The following is a 17791-nucleotide window of genomic DNA, read 5'->3' on the forward strand; positions in this document are numbered from 1 at the left end:
TTTTATACAACCTATGGTTCTATAACTATCATTAACCAATTGGTTGATATGATTAGAAAAACTCTAAGCTGGATTTATCTATATACCAGGTCCTTAAATGAATCTACAGGTTCGATCACTGTGTGCTGTTATTAAACATTCACCTTTCAATATATCCCAAATCTCATATGCTTAGTTTTTGATGGATTTATCAGCATATTATTCTCCTATGCCCAAATGGTCAATTTAGTCAAGCTCTTTTGCAAACATGTCCTATCTGTAGCACATGTGATCAGTTTACCCAATTTCAGGTCATCTGCATACAGACTGTAGAACACCTCAGAAGAAAAAGATAGTTCTGAAAGATACAATATGTGGGACACCATGACTGTAACCAAGAATTTCACATGTCCAATTGCTGTATGAAACATTTTATTTCCTATTTATAAGCCATGCAGCAATCCATCTTATCAAGAGTAGATCAATATATAGTTGTAATTTATTGATCATTTTTTTGTGTATGACCTTGTCAAACACTGAAGATAAATCTATATAAAATGACATCACATCACAATTTTTCATTCATAGCTGTTATTATATTGTTAGAGAACATCATGTTACAGGTGGTAATAGATCTATTTTCAACATATACATACTGGTCTATGGTTTCAAGTCCCAACCTATCCAGTTCTGACAATAACATATCCAGTATTACCTTCTCCTTTATTTTTCCACAACATGAAAGTAGACTTAAGGGTCTATATGACTCTGGGTTTGCCCTGCTCCCCTTTCCCTTAAAGACAGGTTTAATAAGTGTACATCTCCAATCTTGACAAATCTCACCATATTTATATTACCTAGTAAATAATAGATATAATGATGCTATAAGTTCTTGCTGAAGTGTTCTCAGGTCAGTATTACTTATTCCATCTCCTCCCAGTGCTTTCTTTGGATCCAGTTTGCATAGTTCTCTTTTAATACAATGTATTGTAATTCTAGTATCTGAGGTCACCTGGATATCACTAGAACAACTTATCACCCACTTTGTAGAGTCAAACTGTTTTGTAAAAGATTTTGTAAATATATCTATAAACTGTTGTGTCTGAAAATAAATTTTATAATCTACACACAGTTTATCAATTTGAATGTCATTATTATTTCCACATCTTATGCACCTATACAATGGTTTCCCATTATGCTCAATGTCTTTATATACATTTTCTTCAAAGTTTTCTTGATTTTGTCTCACACTCTGCTTAATTTGTTTGTCCAGCTTGTTTATTTCAGTTTTCAAAGTTGGAGTCCAACCTCTTTTCCATTTCTTCTATTTTTTGGCTTTCACCTTAGTCAGGTATCTTATGGAAATATATCCCCCTGATATTGTATGCCTAGATCCTGATGTTAAACATTTTTGTTTATTTTTTGCACTCAAACAGTTTATCTTTCAAAACTTTCCACATTCCTTCTGCAGTTTTTTTCACTGAATGTATCACTCCAATTAGTTTTACATACTTAATAAAACATGAACAAATGTCCACCTACAAGTGGCAAACCAAGTCCAGAAAGAGTGAAAGCGGTGGTATCCAAAATAAACGAGGAGCAAAAATGAAATTAAGCTTTTACTAACCAGCAGTTTTTCATCTACAATACCATAGACTTCTTCAGATTAAATAAATTCCTTGAAAACACATTCTTTTATAGTCAAAGGTTGAATTGATTAATTATTTTATTTTACATTTGTTGACCAGGATAGTCCAACTGGATATATGTCCATTTTCAGCGGAGGCCCGGGGAGAAAATCTCCAAACTTACATACAGAAAATTATTTCATTTATACATGATAAGCACAGTTTACAAATTCATCTCAGTAATACAGTACAATGAAAGGATAAAATACATATACTCTCTCATGTTATAGCCTAACCAGTTCATAGACTAACAGTAACATGCAGTCTAAGTGAAGTAAAAGTCTTCTAATAACATATGGTTATAGGATATGAGTTAGTCAGGGTTAGGGCAAGGACATAACCAATGTGTTTTAAAGCACTGTTTAAGGCTATTTTTGAATTGGGTTATAGAGGGAATCAAAGTAAGATCAGAAGGAAAAGAGTTCCAAGCTTTGCCAATGGAGCTGGTGAACAAAGAGTTACCTGCTGAGTTGTTGGTTTTGACTGTTTGAACTAGTAGCCTGTTGGATGAGTGTAGAATCTTGAGGTTACTGTAGGGGGTGATAAGGTTTTTAAGTATTGACGTGTTTTCAGGTTGGTAAAGAATCTTATGTGCAATTATTATTTGGTTGTATTGAAGTAGGCTAGGTAATTCAAGTCACCCTAGTTGATATAAGTTATGACAGTGGTGTGTTCTATATGCTGCTCCAGTGGCAAATCTAGAAATATTATTATCACAGCTTGATAGTTTGTTGAGATCAGTTTTACTCAGGTTTGTAAACAAAGGGGAGGCATAAAGGAGGGTGGAGAGTAGGTGTGTACGGGCAATAACAGTCCTGGCTAGTGGAGTTAGGAAGGGTTTAATCCTGTATAGTGAGCCAAGTTTTTTATTGACTGTTTTAATAGTTTTGATTAATGTGTATATCAAACTTGAGGTTATTGTCTACTATTACACCTAAAGGTTTAGTAGAGGGATCAGGTGAAATAATGGTGCCATCGTTAGACTTTATAGTAAAGGTTGGTAAGGGGGACCTGCGGGTGGGAGAGAACAGCAGCAGCTTCGATTGTTAGTATTTAATATGAGTCGATGATTAAGGAGCCAGTTTTCAACTGTATTAAAAGCATTTTGGGTTTAAAGTCAGCAGATCAGAGGGAGAGATGGCTGAGCAAATTAAAGTGGAATTGTCTGCATATTGGATGCAGGTTGCATTCAGGATGACCGCACACAGGTCATTAATAAAAATAGAAAAAAGAAGTGGTCCTAATATGGAGCCCTGGTGGACTCCAAGGGTGATAGGTAGAAGGGTGGACAATTTGTTCTGCCATAGGATAGCCTGTTTTCTACCACTCAGGTAAGATTGGAACCATTGGATAGCCGGCAATGTCTAGGGAAAAGGTTGTCAGTGTGTTTATGAGTAGTTGGTGGTTTCCAGAACAAAAGAACCTCCTGCACGGTAGCAACTGCACGGCTCAGAAAACTTGACTATCAGGAACAAAAAGATGCAGAGCCAGCAAAACGGTGACAGAAAAATTGTATTGAATAAAAATCACAGCATATTACAAACCGGTTTCGGCTGGCGTAGCACAGCCTTCTTCAGTGTACAAAAAGTGAATACAAAAGACAATAGCTGAATATATAGTGATAGCCACAATCCCATTGGTGCATTACGGGCTTTGCGGGTTTTATTGCTTGCAAGGATACTTGTTTTTGTTACATCGAGTTTATCGGGACAGTGCTTTTGGTACAATAACAGGTCTTCATATTTTATGTTCTTTCCTATGTAGCAGGGATGACCAAATTATCGTTTATTGAGCAAATTTTGTTTGTGTGCTTGTTGGTACACTATTTTCGACATTTCGGTTACCGTTTTGGTCAGGAGAGTTCTATACTGCCTTTTTGAAGCTGTGGGGGTCAATTGAAACTATTTTTTCTTTAGTCTGACAACATATCGGGCATTTGGATAACGCACCACATTACTGCATTTCATCTACAAACTTTGATCGTGCTTTTGGTACGAACTGTTTATGGCATTGCATTTGGGAATGAAACGGAACAGTTTGGAAAAACCATTGGACAATCAAGAAGGACTTTAATTGTTCTTTTTTTCACATTAGTTGTTTTCAAATCAGATGCATGGTGTACATTGTTTTGCACATCAAGCTTAGATTGCATGTAATGGACTTTGATATTTTTTCATATGAGTGCTCACTTTCCAGATTTGATTAATATATATTGGTCGGTCTATTGTTGGTTGTGGCCCATATATATTATATTTACAGATGGGTCAATGGGCAACATTGCAATTATGATCATTTCTTATACAAACTTGTTAGTTATTATTGTTTCTATTAGCCTGTCACTAAGTTGACATACAGTTTGGACATTCTAATGTGTTCAAGTACCATTTATGTTTATGGTTACTCATATTTTGGTTAACATATCATTCACACTTATATGTTTTCAACCATACACAACAATTCTATGACTTATTTATCATAGGGCATGGATGCTATATATGTGTGTTTTCTAAAAAACATCAAGATTATGTATTGGTGATTGTACAAATATAACTCTTCATTTATTATGAGGTGTTTACTTCCTTTTGGACCAGTGGTAGTACAAGGATATTCTATGTAGGTACCCTAGGATATTCATATTTTGTTATGGAATATGCACCAACTATTTTGGTAGCTGAATATGAAAGTTGTCATTTTTGATCCAGTAAGGGTTGGTTGCATGTTCATTTAATTACAGTATATTTACACTGGTACACATACATACAGCATTTTACTTGGTGCATTGTATATTTGTATGGATACTATATCATTATCTTGTTGAGGTTATTGAATCAGCTACTTAGTGCAAGGGCAATGTCTTTTGGGCCTGACATATTGAGTTATCATTATTAACTCCATATTTGGACCACAATATAACATAATATCTGATTTATGTTATATTTTGGATTTTTTCTTCTGGCTATATACACCCATCTATAATTCTCAGTCCTATACTCTTTTATGGGTCCCCATCTTTTGAACAAGTTTTTATAATATACAATTTGGTCACAATTTTGGATCAGTCCAGTGTCACTCATTATTGAGTTCCTTTGTTTTCGGTCTGTTGACTAGTTTTTGATTAGTGGCAGTATATTTGGATATATTTTTTACAAATCAACCAGGATTTCTCTTAGTGTTCCGTCTTTGAATATATTGGACGCAGGTGGTTTTTCGAATACCTTTTCCTGTTATGGTCCACTTATACTTGTATACTCATCAACGTGGTTGTTAGTGAGCCATTATTGTTGGTGAAATGGATTTTTCCAGTTTTATTCGTGGGTTGGTCTCTGATAGAGAGGACCTTGAGGTCTTTGGACTTGGGCCATCCACTGGGAACACTAGGGGGTCTGATTTGGTTGATCCTGAATCCAATTGTGGATCACTTTTTGGAAATTTGAATAAACATCTTAGATCTTTAAGATCCAACATCTGGCACAGTAAATTATTTAAGGCTTACGAAACTGCTGGAATTACCCCAAGGGGTTTACGTGTTCGTACTGTTCCTCATGTCAACAATGCAGATGAGGAACTCAATTCCAGTTGGAATAAAATACAGCAGGAAGCAACAATGGCTTTTGTTGTGGAACTACTTAAGTTCCACAACAGGGCCATTGATAAAGAATTAGAAGATATCAATATTCTAGTCAACAAATTGGTAACTTATGAGAAAGAACCTTTCTTTAAGGGTTCATTAAATAAAGTAGCTTCCGATTTACGGAAGTTTGACACTGAACTTAAATCCAGAAAAACCAAAAAATTTGCCAGGGACCAGGAAGATTATAGGAGGGGGAATCCTTTTATGTCCAATACCAAACATGTCAGGTTTTCACCCATTCCTTTTAAAGCTAGCAATAAAAGGAAACGACCAAAATCTATATTAAAAAGGCAGGAGAGTGAGACAATATCCTCTTTGGAGGATACCTCATCTGGCACAGAAAATGAAGCTACATCAGTCTCAGAGTCACCGACCCCAAAAAGGACACCAAGGTCCGCCCCTTTAGGCCCAAAACCAGGCGGGGAGGACGGAAACACCGTAGAAATAGAGAACATTCAGGGTCTTCTGAATTTTGCTCTGGCGAAATAATTAATCCATGTCACAATGTTCTCAATTTATCATGTTTCGAACTATCTGCTACCCAGTTAAGAATATTGAATAAAGGTCTTTCTTTTATTCCAGGTTTTACTGTGTCAGAGGAATCTTTTGCATTGGATGTTGTGAATTTTTGTCGTTTGTTAAACTTGAAGTTATTTTTTGGTGACAGTGATGTCAATTATGATCATGATAGGTTTATATATCATAGATCAAATTTCTGTCCACCCATGCATCAGATGGTGCTGCAATTTCAGAACAGTGTACTTAAGGATTTGCATTTTTTGAGTTCGGATATTTCATTACAACATAATAACCTTTCTTTGGATGAAAGACAAGCTATTTTCGAACTTCAAAACAATAGAGAAATTGTGATAATTTCAGCTGACAAAGGTGGGGCTGTGGTGGTACTAAACTGGATTGATTATGACAGGGAAGCATTACGACAACTAAATGATGTTAGATATTATTCACATATGGTGATTGATCCAACTCAGATGTTTAAGAAACAAATTGAGACATTTCTTAGACAGGCTAAGGATGAGGCTATTATTTCTGATGATATCATGAATCAACTTTTGGTTCATGATCCCATTAACCAATACATATATTTTCTGCCTAAAGTCCACAAGGATCTTTTACATTCACCTGGCAGACCCATTGTATCGGGTAAGGGTTATATTACGGAACCCCTCTCCTTATTCTTGACTAAATACTTAAAGCCTTTGCTCACCAATATCCGATCATGGCTACAAGATACAACAAACTTTTTGCAGATTATTTCCAACACACAACTTGATCCAGATTGGTTTCTATGTTCCCTAGACGTAAGTGCCTTGTATACCAACATTTCACACAAGGATGGGCTGTTTGCCTTGGCTTATTGGCTTGAAGTCTCTAACTTATATGGTTCTGACTTCAATAAATTTTTGGTGGAATTGGCACGTTATGTCCTCACCAGCAATGTCTTTTATTACAAAGAACAATGCTTTTGGCAAACCAAAGGGACAGCGATGGGGGCATCTTTTGCCCCAATATATGCTGATCTCTTTATGGGATTTGTTGAGAAACATCTAATTTATGATGATAAGAGGAACATATTTCTGGAAGGGATTGATATATGGAGAAGGTATCTTGATGATGTGTGGTTGGTGTGGAGAGGGGATGAAGGCTCATTATTAGACTTTGTGACATATCTCAACAATAATGAATGGGGCTTACATTTCACTATCAACTATGATAAGGAAACCATTACATTTCTGGACGTCCTCATTCAGAGGGCACCTGATCATACATTATCAACTGAGATATACAGGAAGTTTCCAGAATACAATACAATCTTACATGCTTCTAGTTATCATCCACCCCACATTGCACGTAATATACCTAAGTCACAATTCATACGTGCGAAACGCATCTGTTCTGAGGACAGCACCTACCTGAAACACAAATCAGACATTACCAACAGATTTAGATCACGTGGTTACACAAGTGGTAATATTGCTATGGCCAGTAACAAGGTTAGCTCTTTGAACAGAAGTGATCTATTAACATATAAGACACGTACCAACTCCACTGGTCAACCCCTCAGATTTATTACCACGTTTGCACGTAACTCCAATCGTCTTATCCATAGTGTAAGGCGACATTGGAATATTTTACAATGTGACATGGAGCTAAATACTATCATTCCCGAAAGTTGTCTCTTTTCTTATAGAAAAGGGAAGAATTTAAATTCCTTTTTCAATCACTATAAACACAAAGACAACAAATCATCTGAATTGACACAAACAACATTGACAGGGGAGCCCTTAGAGGGGTGTTTTCCTTGTGGACATTGCAACAATTGCAAATACATACAAAAGTCCAAACAATTTTCCACTCGCAATTGTCCAAAAGTTTTTGATTTAGAATTCTTTTCCAACTGTTCCAGTGATTGGATAATCTATTTAGCTTCGTGCAGTTGTGGTGCTTTTTATGTTGGACAAACATCCCGACCCCTCAGGATTAGAATCTCTGAACATCAAAGCAATATTAAACAAAAAAAGATATACAATGCTTTGTATAAACATACCACAGCACATCCAACAAGTAAATTTAATTTTATTATTATTGATATGATTTTTGGTAACAGGGCCAATAAATCTCAGTGGCACTCCATTCTTAATGCAAAGGAAAGGAAATGGATAATCAGATTAGGTGCATTGTTCCCACCAGGACTTAATGAACATTTGTGAATATCAACCAATGGGATTGTGGCTATCACTATATATTCAGCTATTGTCTTTTGTATTCACTTTTTGTACACTGAAGAAGGCTGTGCTACGCCAGCCGAAACCGGTTTGTAATATGCTGTGATTTTTATTCAATACAATTTTTCTGTCACCGTTTTGCTGGCTCTGCATCTTTTTGTTCCTGATAGTTGGTGGTTTACCATGTCAAATGCTTTAGAGAGATCAATAAAGAGGGCAGAGGAAAGTATGTTATTGTTACAGTTTTGGTTTATGACATTAGGGAAGGAGAGGAGGGCCAAGGTGGTGCTGTGAAATGGTCTAAAGCCATGCTGAGAGTTGGCGAGTAGATTGTTGTGGATAAGATAGCTCAACAATTGTTTATGAATACATTTCTCCATAATTTTAGCCAGGGGTGATTGAATTGCTATGGGTCTGTAATTTGATAACTCAGTAGAGTTGCCACCTTTATGGAGTGGCATAATATGGGATATCTTCCAGATAGAGGGGATGGAAGCTTCTGATATAGTTCTATTAATCAGGATGATATGATATGGCATCTGCAGCTTTTTGTAGATACTCTGCAGGTAGGAAATCAGCTGAGAGGGTGGTTGGTTTTAATTTCTTGATTAGGGAACGGATTAGTGATGTGGAGACTGGTTGAAGGTGAAAGGAGAGTTGGGAGCTGGGTATAGTAACAAATGGATTTGGGCCACCAGGAGATAGCTGGCTGGCTAGGGATTGAATGGTCTCAGTAAAGAAGCTATTAAAGGCAGGGGTGTAGCTAGGATTTTCAAATTTGTACTGACAGCTCTCAAACTGCTACCCCCCTCCCCAGCCAAGCTACGGCCATTCTCGTAATTCACGGTTCGCTCTTTTAGTGTCGATGAAGAGGCATTCGCTGTAATGCCTCTTCAGTAATATAATATAAATTCACTCAAACTCGGTTCCTTGAATTGAAAATTAACCTGAAATGTCAGTTCTTTGAAAAATGCAGCATGGTAGTTGGGGTAGAGACTTTATGTTTTTGTTTTCTGTAACTAAAGTACAAGTTTTGAGCTTGAGTAAATTACTAACCACCTGCTACCACTAACTAGGATGTTTCATTCACACACACACCCCTACCTACCTCTTAGTGCAAGAAATATGGACAAAGCCTAAAATAAACAGGGACAGATATTAAATAATGTTCTCGTGAACTTAGAAAGTTGCTAGAATAACAGGATTTGTGCTAGTATGAATTTTTCCAAAGGACATGAAGTCTGAAGCTCAAATGTCTGTCATTATTTAGCAACTTCAGCATTCAATGATTTTCTAGAAAATCACAAAATTTATGAGGAACAGACAAAAAATATGGGGCAAAAATCTGGACATTCTGCAAAATGTGGACAGTTGAGAGGTATAATACCTACCACACACACACACAACCTCTCAACCTCTTACAGCAACAAACTCAAATAAAACTGAGGCAAAGGCCCAAAAATAAGGACATTTTTTTAAATATTGCTCTTATAAACTTAGAAAGATAATAGAATAGTAGTAGGTCTTGCATCAGTACGAATTTTCTGAAAGGTATGAAATCTGAAACTGAAATGTCTGCATTATTTTCTAACTTCAGTCTTTAACAATTTGCCACTAATTTGCCAGAAAACTGCAATTTTATGAAAAATGGACCAAAAATGTGATGCAAAAATATAAAATTGCCAGACAATACAGCTGGGAACCTGTCAAAGGAGGGACACCATTTTAATATGAGCACAGTTAACTTAGAGCAGCTGACAAAATTAGAGAATCTACATGCATTTCTGAAATAAAAGTAATGTATAACTCTGATCATTGCAGTTATTTATAAAAGTAAAGTAAACCCTCTATGTTTTCTTCCAAAATTGCTATTTTGTGGAGGGATCATTAGGGGAAGAGTAACATTTTGAGCCAAAATCAGGGACAGTTGAGGTTTGGCTATGCCTAATTCTATAAAGCAATTTATTTGCATGTACCTCTCAACCTGTTAATGCAATAAATCTGGACAAGGCCAAATATATTGAGGGAACATATAAACAGTACTAAAATTGCGATTGTATAAACTGGGACAGTTGATAGAACAGGTCTTATTTTAGCATGCATTTTTCTGAAGGTTATAAAGTCTGAAACTAGTGTCATTTAGTGACTTAATTCCTAAATCATTTGCCAGAAAACCACAAACTGAGGAACAAACCAAAACTAAGAAGCAAAAAATCTATTCATTCTTTGAAAATCTGGACAGTTGGGAGGTATAGTTCAGCTGGGGCTGTCTAAGTTTGCCGCCCTTCCCTCACAAAACCATGGTCGAATGGAGCCTCCCCCTGCAGCCATTCCAATGATCCATTACTTTGCTATTTCACTCCATTTACCATAAACACTAATGTGCATACTGATTTACTTCTATGATGATTTGAACTTCATTTGAAAGTTTTATTTTGCATTTTACAGCACAAACACTAAGACATCTGCTAAACAAACTTGGCATTAAAACTTCTCTGCCCTTGAAACTCATTCATTGAAACATTAAAACCCACATTCAAAGAAAAATACATTTTACCCGTGGCAGATAAAAATTAATTCTGGGCTGCTTTTAAATCATAGGCCCCTTGCATATGAAACATACATGTGCTCTTTGATACACCTTCCTATTGCTTTGAACATTTTTCCAGTAAACAATGAAACAAAACTGCCCAATTCAGAACATTTCCATCATAAAAGTCTAGTCAAACTTCTACAGTCCACCATTATCAGTAAATAATATGCACAATCTCTGAAGTAGTAAAAAAGTCATCTAAATAATTCCACGTTAAATAAATCTAACGAATGAAGAGGTTGTTGCTAGCAATCACCTTTATATTTCATGACTTCACCGAAAAATAAAGTGTCTGATGCCCCTGAGGAATAAATTGCCTAAATTACATTAATAATAAGCTAGTAATATTGCAATAGGAAATGGATGGCAAACTGATAACAGGCTTGTAGTTAGTGTCTTAACTTTCAGTACAGCAGCATTCACCCCTTATGGGAGTAGAACCAACAACCTTCTGCATTAAAAGCAAGTACACAACATTTTGTGCTACTAGCAATGTGAGCCGACTTAGCATAATCAGCACTAAACTTCTCTTCCCCTGCAGCTCTCAGCTCCTTGTAAAATCTACACAATACTCAACTACATCTCAACTTCGCAGCACAAGAAGTCTGGAAAAAGCCAAATTTATTGGGGTGGGTCAAAAGGGCAAAAAATAGGAACACATTAAACATTGCTTGTATAATCTTGGAAAGCTGCTAGAATAAAATGCTGTGTTACCATCATACATTTTACTGCCAAGGTCACTGTGCAAAATAGTCAGAACAACATACCACTATGCCAAATCACCTGCTTTGTGAAAGAGAGGAAGACTGAAACTTAAATGGCTATCATTTAATGAATTCAGTTCTCACCATAGCTGTCAACCTCTTAGCACAAAACACCTGGACAAACCCAGTAATGAGGGAATACAGCCCTCAAACATATTCAGTGAATTCCGTTCTTGCCATAGCTGTCAACCTTAGCACAAACTACCTGGACAAAGCCAATAACAGAGTATTACAGTCCCAAAAATATGGACAAATTTCAAATAGTCATAAACTTAAAAATTGCTATAAAAAGGTTGTGTTACTATACATTTATTGCTAGAATAAAAGTTGTTTTACTATGTCACAAACACAGGGATAAGATGCAGACTCAACACAGAAGGCACCCCAGCCAAGAATCAAACCAGAAAACCTATAGCTGTGAGGCAACAATACTGCCACTGCACCATCAAATATGTAAGGAAGTAAACATTCAGAAACCTGAAGTCTGAAATTTAAATGCCTGTCAATTTGTTAATCAGGACAGTCTGACTTGGAACAAAAAAAAAAACAATTCTCAGCAGAGGCCAAGGAAAAAATAATGCAGACATGTCTTTGTAACATGGGAGGACACAAAAGCAAACCCACACAAGCACAGGGAGAAGATACAGACCCCCCCCACACAAAGAAGGCACCCCAGCCAAGAACCAAACCCAAGAACCTACAGCTGTGAGGCATCAATGCTACGTTGCTACCACTGCACCATCAAATTTCAAGCATTGCAATATTTAAACACCACAGATATGAGGAATAGAATAGATCAGATCAAATATGAGGCAAAAATCTGCAATTTTTTACAAATGGTGGTGGGTAGGGAATTCAGGTCTTTAACACCCACTTACAAGGTACAGGGTTCAAGCCTGAGGTATTCCCTACCACACCACCATGAGTAATTACCAGTACATCCCATCCCACCTGGGGCATACACACACCATTTAAGTTATTATAAAAGGCGAAAACACTTAAACTTTTGCAATGTCTTATATAGATATTTAAGAGGATACCTTATTCTGGTATTTAGGGCATTTAGCGAAAATTACCTCTGGGAATGATTGGGGATATCAAAAAGTATTAGAGGGTCATCAGACAACCTGTGTAGAAAATAATATAGAAATGAGAGGTGTACAAAATGGTTCACTGAGAGAGAGAGAGAGATTATCTGATTCATGGTGGAATAGACTACCAAATCACATTAAAGCAATCACTAATTTAGATATGTTTAAGAACTATCTGGGCACTTATTATGGGAATAACTGTTTTGCTACATTGGCAGTCTTGAAGGACGTTATTGTCTGAGCCTGAAATATGTATGTATGTATATCGATTTTCCTCTGTCATTACAGAAAATTTTCTTCTACCATATTTAAACTTTGAGAACTGTAATTTTATTTATGAGACAGTATCATACTAGCTCTTGAAATCCTTCTCAAAATTTCAATATTCTGTGTAAAATACCTCATTCAAGAGTACAAACAAAGTCTGAAAGGTAATAAATGTGCATAATGTAAAGAATATGGCCAGTGTACTGATAAAGCAAAAGCTATTGATTACATACACAAAAAATGTTTGAATCCCTTTGAACCACCTCAGAAGATAGCTTTACACACACACACACACACACACACACACACACACACACACACACACACACACACACACACAAACTATTACTCACCAGAACGTCCTTGAAGTGAGACCAACATCCTCCCGCTCGACCAACATAATGTGTACATCCTCACCAACCCGACCCAGAACGTCCTTGAAGTCCAACATAACGTGTACATCCTCCCGCTTGAAATGCATTTGAACTGGCGGCCGGAAATACATGTGCGGTGCGTGGTGAGCTCCATTCCGACTGGCTGCCCTGATGCGCTGACGTCATCGTGCAGTAAAGTGCGAAAAAACAAAAAAGTGAACATTTCAAAAGCTACCCCCCTTCTAAATAAGTTGTACTGAATTCAGTACAGTACGTATGCCTCCCGACGTCCCTGATTAAAGGTATTGGCAACTTCTAAATGTTTTTGGTTGGTATCTGAGGAGGTAGAAGTGGTGGATTGTCCTGGGTGAAGAAGTTTTGTTAATACCAGCCCAAAACATTTGAGGCTGATTTTGGTGTGTCTGTTGCAGATGGTAGTAAAAGTTTTTTTTTGTCTAACATAATGGATATTTTTGTGTCATTCCTTAGTTCTCTATATTTAAGTTGATCTATGGGGATTTGTGTGGCACACCAATTGGCCCAAGCTTTGTTTCTAAGTAAGATTTTTTGTCTGATTTCTTTTGAAATCCATGGGGCAGCTTTTGTTTTAGTTCTAATAGAGCATGATGGTACGTGGCAGTTAAGGATGGCTAGGATATTGGTGTTAAAGTATTTTACTGCTTCCTCCAGTGGCAGGTGTTGTAGGACTGGCCAGTCACATAATTTGAGTTCATTTTGGAAATTAGTGGGGTTAAAGTTTTTATTATTCCTTATTGTTTTATAAGTGGGTTGGTTGAGAATGTCAGCCTTATGCCTAATTATAAAGGTAAAAATGTGATCACTTATATCATCAGGCAGGGTCCACACCTTGTACATATGGAGGTGACTATTAATCAGTATCCAGTCTAAGGTACTTTCTTTGTTGTTGAGTTTACTGATCCTAGTGGGGGAGGATATGATCTGAGTAAACCCATATAGGTTTACATGGATAGTAGGGTGCTCTGAGGAACAGGTGTTCCAGTCGATGTTGAAGTCGCCAATGACAATGGTTTCTTGGGGGTAGTTAGTTGACAACCAATATAGGATATTCTCTAGGGTGTTTATATTATTTCCTGGGGGAATATAAACACAGATGATATTTATATATTTGCATTTATTGATATGTAGTTTAGTGACAATAATTTCAGCATTTCCAACTTGGGGTGGTTGTGAAGAGTCAGTGGTCACCTGCAGCATAGATTTATATAAAACAGCTACCCCCTTCCTAGCTTTGCAGTCAAGTCTTAGTATATTAAAACCTAGAGGTATTATCTCATTGTCTGTAGTTGATGGTTTTATCCAGGATTTGGTAAGACATAATATGTCTGGAGAATGAACATCTAAGAGAGCATGAATGTAGTGGACTTTATAATTTATGCTTCTAATGTTCAGGTGACTGACTAACAGTGAGTTGGGTTGTCTGTTTAAAGCCTGTAAGTTAGTAGGAATAGTAATGTTGTAGCTAGGGTCAACAGTTGTGGTTGGGCCAGGGTTTGGGTGGATGTCTCCATCAATTATGAGGTTATATTGTAATCTAATTATGAGCTTTAGGAATTTGATTATTAGACTGTGGTATCTTTTGGTTTTGATGTATGTAGATCTCATGGGTTGGTGGTATTTAGTATATAAGCCATTAGGTAAGAAGGATTTGTCTAAGTGATCTGGTATATCTGGCACTATTGGAGTAGAGGTCTGGCCTCTTGGGTAGTGGAACCCTAGGTAGTTCAGATGTTCATAGGCGGTGAGAAGATATGGGATAAGCATGAGAGGTAAGAGGGAATAGAATAGTATTAATTTAAGAGGAGCTGAATCAAGTAGCAGTGGCATTATGAAGATCTTGATAAATGCTTAAGTTATAGTAAGGTAAGTAAGGTATGGTAAATAAGAGAAAGCCCCTATAAAGATTTGTTTTTAGAATTATACCAGTCATATATGGTTTCATTAGTAATTCAATTAATTAAAGTATGTTTTCCAAATTTTTCCATGGACTTGACATGAAAGATTTATTGTCAAATTTGCTCATGCTGGGAGATGGTTCTAGCTTTCAGGAGTTCATTGATGTAGGCATCACTGTATCACAATGTGTTCTTCAGAATGTCTACTGTATGCTGTCCAATAAGAGGTAGTAACTTCAGACTTGACAGTGTAAACTGGCTGTATCGTACTGCTGGACCTTTCAGTGACAGAAAGATAGTAGCTATTTCACATGGAGAGTTACTGTCTTTGTAAAGTCGTTATTTTCTTGTATACTGAGTTTTGCCTTCCAATATCCTAACTTTAGGACATCAATTTAGGATTTTGTCACTGCACCTGGGACTGCTATTTTTTTCTGCACATGGGTGATCCTTTTCCAGAACAAGTCCATTATGTAAGACCTCAAGATGACCCTCAAACTGTTTTTAAACTGCCTTATCTTCCCTAAGGATTCTGGAAGCTTAACACAATTAAATACAATTATCTAATAATTAAGTGGATTTCATTTATTAAAACACAGCTATATAAAAACCTGTATATTAAAAACTTATATAATATGGTCTTAGATTATACACAACAAGATACTATTTTTTATATATTAAAAAAAAACATCAAAAGAAATTAAAACAATTCAAATTTGTTACAAAATCAGTAGTGGCTGCCCTTGCCTAGTTTATTTAATAAATATATAATGTGCAGTGTAGTAAAACAAATGTTATTCGATTAAAATATAAAATGTGCATATAACATAATTGAAATTCTGTAAAACTGATTAAAGTTTTTGAGTTTTGTTCTTTAAAACAGGGGACTAAAGAAATAAAGCCATTAATGCCCGGTCTCTGGGTGGCATCTAATTTGAGTTGCCAGACCAGCTCACAATACTCTATAAGGTCCTTCCATGGTCCCCATCTAAGATTTTTTTCAATTTTTTCCAATATCATAAATAAAAACTGTTTAAAATTGTTGGAAACTTGTTTAGTAAGTTCATAGTTATGTTCATAAACACACCTCAGATCTCTTTCAATTTTTCCTAATATGGAAGATGTCACAAGCTGCACATTTTGCTAAATATATTAATCCTCTAGTAAAAGAATACCTGTCCCGGGCATAAACTGTAGAATGCATATAATTATTCAAATGAATTTCTGTGTGGTTAGAAACGTATTTACATTGATTAGAATTACCACAACATTTAGTCCCCCTCCCTTTATCCTTTGGCTTAATTCAACTGCTACTTTCCATATAGTTTTTTTAAATTACTTGCCTTTTTATAGATAAAGGTAGGTTTAACGCCGATTATGTCTTTGATTTTATCATCACTTGTTAGGAGCCCCCAGTATTTTGTAACAATTTCTTTGATGACCTGGGCTCCAGGGTTATATTCTATAGTCAAAGCTCTAGAAATTTTTTGGTCTTCAGCATATTATCTATATTAGAACATCAAAGTTTCAAAAATGTGACTGTTTTAATATCGAACCCTATTCAGCGAAAGCTGAAAATATCGAAGCAACAGAAAACCAAATTTTTTCCTAGGGAAAGAACTTGGTTGTCCGTTTCTGTTGCTTCAGTATTTTCAGCGCTGTGGTGGAAAGTTACCGGTCGGGTTCAGGTAAGTGTGCGATTGAGTGCTGGTTAGGTTAGTTAGGGTTAGGGTGCGGGTTAGGTATGTGTGTGATTGTGTGGACGTGAGGGTTAGGGCAGGTTAGGTGAGTTAGGGTGCAGGTTAGGTATGTGTGCGATTGTGTGGACATGAGGGTTAGGGCGGGTTACATGAGTTAGGGTTAGGGCTTGGGTAAGGTAAGTGTGCGATTGTGTGGACGTGAGGGTTAGGGCGGGGGTAGGTGAGTTAGGGTTAGGGCGCAGGTTAGGTGAGTGTGCGATAGTGACGGACCTTAGGGTTAGGGTTTGGGTTAAGGTAAGTGGATAGTTAGTGGTGTGTGTATAGTTTAGTGTAGGGTTAGGTGTAAGATTTTAGGTGTATGTGTGTGGATTGCTGTTTGTTTGGTGTGCTTGTGTTGTGTGTATGTTTTTTGGAACAGCAAATTTTTTCCCTAGGAAAAAAATTGCTGTTCTGTATGTTCGATGTTTTCAGCTTTCGCTGAATAGGGTTCGATATTAGAACATTCGAAGTTTTGAAACTACGATATTCTAATATAGACCCCAATATTATTGTCTACAGTAAACTCTAAGTTAACTGGAACTCAAGCAACCAGCACTCTCAAGCAACCAGCAAAAAAAGTTCAAAGAAATACAGTACAATTTTCATGTGTTGCACTTTCTGCCTCCCCAAAAGAAACATACCTTACATTTTTAGAGTTTTAGAGTTTTAAAAAGGAAGATAGGAATTAATTCCCTCTCTCTCCAACCTGAGAAGAAGTCAAACCAAACAAATAGTACATGGTACAGTATTAGTCAGGCCTATTTCTAATAGTAACTCCCAAGCAACCAGAAACTATAGTTATCCAGCATTTATCAATCCCCATGGGTGCTGGTTTACTGAGAGTTTACTGTATATTTTGATCTTGCCTGCCACTATATATTTCTTCTGAAGATTGTGACATCTTTATATTAAATCCTGACAATCCCACTCCAAGGAGGGGGTAATATTTTGTTCCCCACCCCTGCCATATCTCTTCACTAATTG

Source organism: Protopterus annectens, chromosome 3.part0 (assembly GCF_019279795.1).
Source record: "Protopterus annectens isolate FY-2018-M chromosome 3.part0, PAN1.0, whole genome shotgun sequence".
Taxonomy (NCBI): domain Eukaryota; kingdom Metazoa; phylum Chordata; order Ceratodontiformes; family Protopteridae; genus Protopterus; species Protopterus annectens.